We start from the raw sequence: 8255 nt of genomic DNA, 5'->3' as shown, positions 1-8255 counted from the left end.
GTGAAGCCCCCGCCCCAACCCCGAATTGGAAGGAACACTTGGGAGCAGCATTGCTCCCTAGAACTTTCTTTTTGTTTTTGCTTTAAAAATATATATATATTTTTTATTGATTTCAGAGCGGAAGGGAGAAGGAGAGAGAGATAGAAACATCAATGATGAGAGAGAATCACTGATCGGCTGCCTCCTGCACACCCCCTACTGGGGATTGAGCCTGCAACCCAGGCATGTGCCAGTGGCCGTAATCCAACCTGGGACCCTTCAGTCTGCAGGTTGATGCTCTGTCCACTGAGCCAAGCCGGCTAGGGCTCCAGCTCTGTTTTAAATTATTATTAGTTGATAAGTAACAAGAAAGTCAAACATAAAAGCTAAGTTGTCAAGTCTAATGTTATGTATAACATGCCCAAAGAAATGTATCATTATATTTATGATGCTAGTGAATGTGGAAAATATTAATCTAATAGGTAACATTTGCATATCCTGACTTGACTTCTGGTCAAGATGGCAGAGTAGATAAATGCTGTGCTTGCTGCTTCCACTAACACATCAAATTTAAATTTAAATTATAGAACAACGACCCTTGAAAATCACCTGAAGACTAGCTGAACAGAACTCCTATAACTAAAGATATAAAGAAGCCACTTTGAGACTAGTAGGAGGGGCAGATACACAAAAAGGCTGGTCCCACACCCACATGTGGCAGTTAAAATTCAGGGGGATACCTTGGCCGTAGAGGTCCCCCCTGAGTAGAAGGGGTCCCAGGCCCGTACTGGGATTCCCAGCCTGAAGTACTAGTTCAAGGAAGAGGAGTCCCCACAACAGCTGGCTGTGAAAATCAGCAGGGATGCAGTCCAGGTGAGACAGGGCTGCTGAAACCCAAGCATCCTCTTAATGGGCATGACCACAGACCCACTTGCTCACAAACACCCCAGGCTCCAGAGAAGGGACAGCTGCTCAAAATGCACCAGGGACATATGGGGAGGAATTGAATTGTCTGGCTTCAGGGCCAGGGCTGAAGGGATAGCTCTTCCCAGAACTAAAGTGCCAGCAGATGCCACTGGTACTTTGTTGAGCCCTCCTACCACCCAGCCTGCAGGTACAGGCAGGGGTCAAATCTGAGTATCCATTAATCTGGCTAACACCTCTCCCAACATACCTTGGTGATTCCCACCCCATCCAATTGATGTTTCTGGAAGTAACCAATTTCAGAAGCTAATCCAACAAGTGCCTGGCCTGTGTCTACACTGAAGACTTTCCTAAAATCTCTCAAAGTTCCACAACCCCAAACAAGCAGTGTCTGGCCTCAGGGTCCCCTGTCCCTCTTGCTACATAGCCCCAGGCTTGGTACGAGTGGCAGCCTAACTGGGTTCACAGCATAACCACTCCCAGGTGTCTCCAAGCCCAGCATAAGCAGCAACACCTGCAGATCATTTTGTAGCTCCTGCCAGGTGTGCCTGGCCAGGCACAGGCCGAGGCTGACCTTAGTCTGCACCAAAGCCCCTCCCAAGAGGTCCCAGAACCAACACAACTGGTGGCCAGACTCAGACCATATGTAATTGCATCAGTAATTAAGGAATACACACAAACACACACGCATAAGAAATAAAAAGTTAGTGGCAAAAACAAATGTGTAGAGGATGAATAAAAATAGTAGTGATTTTAGAATGAATTTAAAGTTAAGTGACCATCAACTTAAAATAGATTGCTATAAACATAGCTTGTGTATATTAAAGCACATGGTAACCATAAGCCTAAAATCTATAAGAGCTATACGAGAAATAAAGGAATCCAAACACAATACTACAAAAAGTCATCGGATATACAAGAGAAGAGAGCAGGAGAATAGAAGAAAACAACAACAACAAAAAAACAAAACAAAAAAGAGAACCAAAAACAATCAGAAAACAATTAATAAAATGACTAACCACATACATATCAATAATTACTTTAAATTTAAATTAATTAAATGTTCCAATTAAAAGATCAAGGGATAAAGAAGTGGTACATATATGCAATGGAATATTACTCTGACATAAAAAAAATAATGAAATCTTACGATTTGTGACAACATGGTTGGACCTAGAGAGTATTATGCTAAATGAAATAAATCAATCAGACAAAAACAAATACCATATGATTTTATTTATGTGTGGAATCTAAAAAACAAAATAAATGAACAAACAAAACAGAAACAAACTTATAGAGAACAGAGTAATGGTTGCTGGATGGGAGGCAGGTTGCAACGGCTAGGTGCAAAAGGTGAAGGGATGAAGTACCAAGCGGCAGTTTCAAAATAGTGATGGGGATGTGAAGCATAGCAGAGGGAATATTGAAAAAACTGTGTGATGCTAACTGGGTACAGATTTGTTAATTAATAAGTTTCTAACCACTATGCCATAAACCTTAAACTAACATATTAGTACATGTCAACTGTGATTTAAAAATTAATTTAAAAATAACCAATTTAAAAGTAAAAGTGAAAAAAATAATAACAATATTTTCATATCCTATGGGAACACTATTTTAACAGAAGCAGAGCTGAACACCCTTTTAAAAAGTATACGTTATAGGTAGTGTTGTGGTGGGATGCCTCCTTTGGTATTCAATATTAAATGAATAAAAAAACAGAGGATTAAGTTCTATTTTAACCATGGAAATTTGGACAAGTCACTTTTCTTCTTTCTCAACTGTTCCACTAACGTTAGCTCTATGCTTCGGAGGCAAAAGGTCGGCCTCAAGCTATCCTAGGTAACACTTTTACTAAATGTTTTGCCACAGTACAAGGGGCACTGGGTCTCAAAGGCTGCAATACCTCTTTGTTTGCCATTCTCTGCCTGACTGGCCACAGATTTTTTTTGTTATAATAATGATTGACATTCAGGCACAAATTTCTGTATAGCTAGCTCTTATAACAAAAGTAATTTTAAAATGTAGAGATGTTGTAAGACAATAGTATTTAAGTCACTCCCCTAAGCAGAGATGAGTTGAGGAGTGTGGGCAGCTGCCATCAACACCTCTCTCCAGTCCCTGCTCTCAAGGAAAGACGGTGATGTGGACCTTGGGACATTACTTGCCCTCACATTCCTCTGGGAGCTGGGGAATTCCGTGAGAAGGCTGCACTTAAACTATAAAGCTTTTATTACTAAGAGGAATAAAGGAGGAAGAAATACTGAGAAATCATTGGCATTCTCTTCCACAATAGACTTTAAGTCGACAAGCAAAGCCAAAATTGAATATATACGATCTTCAAGAACGTTTGTCTCCTAGCCATTGGCTCTTTGCTCTGCCAAACCTCTGCTCTTTGGTTTAATGTTCTCTACTTTGAGGTCATTTGAAAAAATTAGCCTTGGAGATAGAGACTTATTTTATAAGCAATCTCTGCTATCAGTTTGTATATAAAAAGTGCCACCCTTTGTGGGTGGAGGTTGTTTGATTGGGTTTGTTCCTCCCATTTTAGTTTGTGATAAAAAATGTGATGTGTCTTTAGTTCTTTAATGTTTCCTGTTAGGGGACTCTCAGTCAATTTTATATTATGAGCCATGAGCAAAAATACGTCTTCTTGTTCTCTTCCGTCTTTGCTTCCAGAAATGTTTCCTTCAGGTTAGGGATATGGGAATATACAGGGTGGGGCAAAAGTAGGTTTACAGTTGTGAGTAAATGAAAGACAGAGGTTATTCTTGTATGATTATTTGTTAATTATTATATTATTTTCGATATAAACTACTGTAAACCTACTGGTCTCCAAACTTGTACGTATATATGTATGTATGTATATATGTATACATTATATTAGCATACATAAAGTGCACATACTAACAAAAGATAGCTTTTAAATTGAGACCAGACTTAAAAGTAATCTATGCAACTTGGTAGAAGAAATATAAACTTTTAAAAATTTCTGTTTTGAGACAGATCTAAATCAAACCTTGGATAAAGGAATCTTATACCACCCTGGGAACTTGTCTCTTTACCTTTTCTCTGGTCTAAGAATAAGTTGGAAAAGTTTTGACAATAAAATGATATTCCCAGGGTTCAGTTATAGTGGCAATAGTTTCAACTGGGGAAATAAGATTCTCTGGATTAAGAATCACCAAATGAGCCAGCCTAAAACCACACATCCGTGAGGAATTGGTAGACCATGGCTAATGTGAGACAAATCAGAAATGCTACTTTTTTCCTATTCTGAACCAGTGTAAGTGATTTTAAAGAATCAAGGCAAGAATAAAAACTGTGACCTGAAAGTTTCCACCTGCCTTTCTAGTTACTGCCTGGAATATATCTGTTATGTTTGTTGGCATGTACCTGTCCTCTTGTCTTTCCATGATTATAAAAACAGCAGTCAGTGACCTTAGCATTTTCCTTAATCTCTCTGAGCCTCCTTTTCGTTATCTCTAAAAGGGGGATAATAACCCTTCATGTGTAGTGTTTCCATAAGGATTTAGGGAGTTAAATATTAGAGTGCTGAGCACAGTCCCTGGCAGTTAGCAAGCAATAAATAACAGTAACCATTCTTACCTGCTTTCCTGAGACCTAGCACAGAGCCTGGCACAGACAGTGTCCAGTAAATGTATGCTAAATATATGATTCTGATCGTGAACTCCAACACAGGAGTGACTATCCCTTCCTTAGCCCCTGGCACATCCATTTACTCCTAGTAAATACATTTGTTCACTGTATATTTCTTGAGAATTCAAAAGTGGACAAACCTGGTGTCTGAAATAATGAAGTTTAGAGTCTAGTGAGGATCCACAGTCTTGAATTTCTTTTTATGTTTTCAGTTATTTGACCCGGCGTGGATATTGTTCTTTGTTTTCAGTCATTTACAGGAGTTCCTTCTTACCTGTGTTCCAGCACTGGCCTCCAGTTGATAGTTCCTCTGGCTTGCCCTTATGAATGGCTGGCATCCTAAAAACGTTTTCTCTTTAAGGAAAGTCCGAGAAGTCATATTTGTAAGGGGAGTGGTGAATTCTCAATTATGATAGAATACCTATCTTTTAAAAACTTCTGACTGCGGGAAATTGCCTTGAGCCCTCTTTCTCAGATGCTGGGGTTGCAGACCTGGGCACTGAGTTAAGCTGCATCGCCATCTGGTGGTCATATAATGTGGTGCCCAGATGCAGAGTTTTAATGAATTTGTGAGTAGGTTTCATAAGTTAGAATTAAAGGGCCCTCAGGAGCGCCTTGTCTACTTCCCTTGTTTATACTTAAGAAAAATAAATCCCCCCCCCAAAAAAACCCACCCAAACTTTATGTTACAAAAAGTTAATTGCAGAACGGCTGTCCCATTTTAGCTGTTATTTCCCTGAACAGTGCACAACCTGGAGTGCGTGGCTATGCCTGAATATTTGCATTTTACTTTATGGAGCCACATAACCCACTGGGAACCCGTGTGTTCTTACTTTTAAAATTAGGGTGATATTGCCGAAACCGGTTTGGCTCAGTGGATAGAGCGTCGGCCTGCGGACTGAAAGGTCCCAGGTTCGATTCCGGTGAAGGGCATGTACCTGGGTTGCAGGCACATCCCCAGTAGGGGATGTGCAGGAGGCAGCTGATCGATGTCTCTCTCTCATCGATGTTTCTAACTTTCTATCTCTCTCCCTTCCTCTCTGTAAGAAATCAATAAAGTATATTTAAAAAAATAATAAAATAAAATAAAATTAGGGTGATATAGTTGTTCTCTCAATTGAATGAGAGAGGATGTGAAATGGTTTTATAAGCAATAAATTAAAATAAATCTAAGTTCATATGTACTTTTTATTATTTTTTGTATGAAAACATGTACCTCTTTCAAAACTGCATTTGCCGTTGAAATCCATTCATTTATTCATAGCTTACTTCCATAGCAAGCAATTGCGATGTCATCATTATAGGAAGGGAGAACACAAAGATTAAGAAAACATACACTTTACTGTTGGAAAGAAAAGCAGTCTAATAGTGAAGACATACATTAATAGGTGAACATGTTGTGATAACAGATATTAGAGACTGGTATCAAGTCTAGTGCTTGCACATAAAAAAAAAAGGTGTTTGGTTCTGCCAAGTTGGGTAGAGAGGGGTTGCAGAGACAGAAAAGACTTCATATAAGAAAAAATAAACTTGAATTACTCTCAGAGAAAAACCAGTGGTATGCCAGAGAAATAGGTGAGAATAGCTGGCAGGAGGAAATGCCAGACATGGAATGCTAAAACCCTAAAAAGAACTTATCAAAGAAAAACACAAACAAACAAATAAAACACAACAACAATATCGTCCTATAATTATGAAAATATTCCAGTTCTAGCACGTCTTCCAAACTCATGGCTGTCGTTCATAACAAATGACAAATTAATCTGGTTTTGAGCCAATATTTAATTATCTAAAAAAATTAATATTTTGTATGCAGTTATGAAAAATAAGATCTTTTTTTAAATATATTTTATTGATTTTTTACAGAGAGGAAGGGAGAGAGATAGAGAGTTAGAAACATCGATGAGAGAGAAACATCGATCAGCTGCCTCCTGCACATCTCCCACTGGGGATGTGCTCACAACCAAGGTACATGCCCTTGACCGGAATCGAACCCGGGACCCCTCAGTCCACAGGCCGACGCTCTATCCACTGAGCCAAACAGGCTTCGGCCTAAGATCATTTTAAATTGTGGAATAACATATGAGCTAAGGAGTCAATAGAAAATAATGGGAATTGAGTGATTTTTTGAAATTTCATCTAGACTAATTTTGATGTTTTCTCTATTGCATGTTTGTCCTTTAGTTCTGTGTTAATGACTGTTGGAATTTTCTTCTATCTCCTTCTCATGAGATTGAGTATTTTGAAAATTATATTCATGTCTTGAAATCAGTCTTTCTCTTTTCAAATCCCTTCTGGTCCTCCTTGCCATCCTCTGACATTCAGAAAATTGCTTTCTATACAGATTGATTGGCAGCCATCTATCCACATGTCATTCATTCTAAATGGTTCCCTTCTGAGCTTTCTCAGGATGAGAAGTGTTCATTAGTCCTTCAGAAATATAGCCGTAAAGACAACTCTGTCAAGAAGACATTGCCATGTATGCTGAAAGTCCCAAATTACATTCTTTCAGGGTGTGTTTTCCTATTCCTGTGCATGTCAAGGAGAAAGGAAAACCTTCAGCTTTTTAATCAAATAAGGTAACAAAATAATCAGGAAAGAAAGAAAGAAATTTTCTTTTATTGAGGTAATATAAATTTTCCCAATTACACAAAAAGCTGGTTGTGTTTCAAAAGGCTATTTGTGGATTCTTTCTTTTATTTGCCCATCACAAATATAATTCTCAAAAGGTATTTCATCCTGACTTTGTCCCCTCTTAGGTCACTCCTTCTGCCTTGAAGTGCCTGCCCCTCCCCTGACTTTTATTTTCACTCTTTCAATGACAATTTTGATTCAAGATAAATCACACCCTCAGGGAATGTCTCCTAACTCCTCTGCTGGAACACATGCACGTTCCGCCTGCTCCCTTGGCGCCTAGTGCTACTCACTGGGCAGACTGATTGCAGGCACCGTGGTTCGTGTCTCCCTGTTTCATATCCTTTGCAGTGAAGCTTTGAACTTATGCCCATTAAGAGTCTACTTCCCTACCCTTGCTGGGTGGCTCAGTGAGTTGGAGCATCGTCCTGTAGACTGAAAGTTCATGGGTTCAATTCTGGGTTGGGGCTCATAGCTAGGTTGCCGGTTTGATCCACAGTTGAGGTGTGTGCAGAAGGCAACCGGTCGATGTTTCTCTCTCACATTGGTCTCTCTCTCTCTCTCTCTCTTTCTCTCTCATCAATAAACATATAAGAATGTTTTCAGAAAGAGTCTACTTCCCCATTCCTTGAACCTGGATTTACCTTGTGACATGCTCTGGTCAATGGAATGAAGAATAATATTGGTTTGCCAGTTTCAAGCTAGAACCCTGAAAGATTGCATTGCTTGAAATAAAAAACTGGTGAGATCCTAACCAAAGGATACTAAATCATTTCTCAGTTCCTGTATCCAGTAGCTCTCAGGCACTTACTATCATAGTGGTTCACATGCACACAAAATAATAAGACAAAGTACAGACATATTGAAACCTTCCTACGTTGAAGAATTTCACTGGCAGAGACCAGTACACTGTACCCCAAGGCAAGTGGCTTTGGACAGTCTTTGAGACCAACTGATTATCAAGTCTGATCCTGAGAAGTGGGTATTATCAAATATATATGATGATAAGAGCCAAACCAAAACTCACATGCACACAAAATAATAAGACAAAGTACAGA

The sequence above is a fragment of the Myotis davidii genome, unplaced genomic scaffold (genome assembly GCF_000327345.1).
Source record: "Myotis davidii unplaced genomic scaffold, ASM32734v1 scaffold656, whole genome shotgun sequence".
In the NCBI taxonomy this organism is placed as follows: Eukaryota; Metazoa; Chordata; class Mammalia; order Chiroptera; family Vespertilionidae; genus Myotis; species Myotis davidii.
This window is presented reverse-complemented; position numbering follows the sequence as displayed.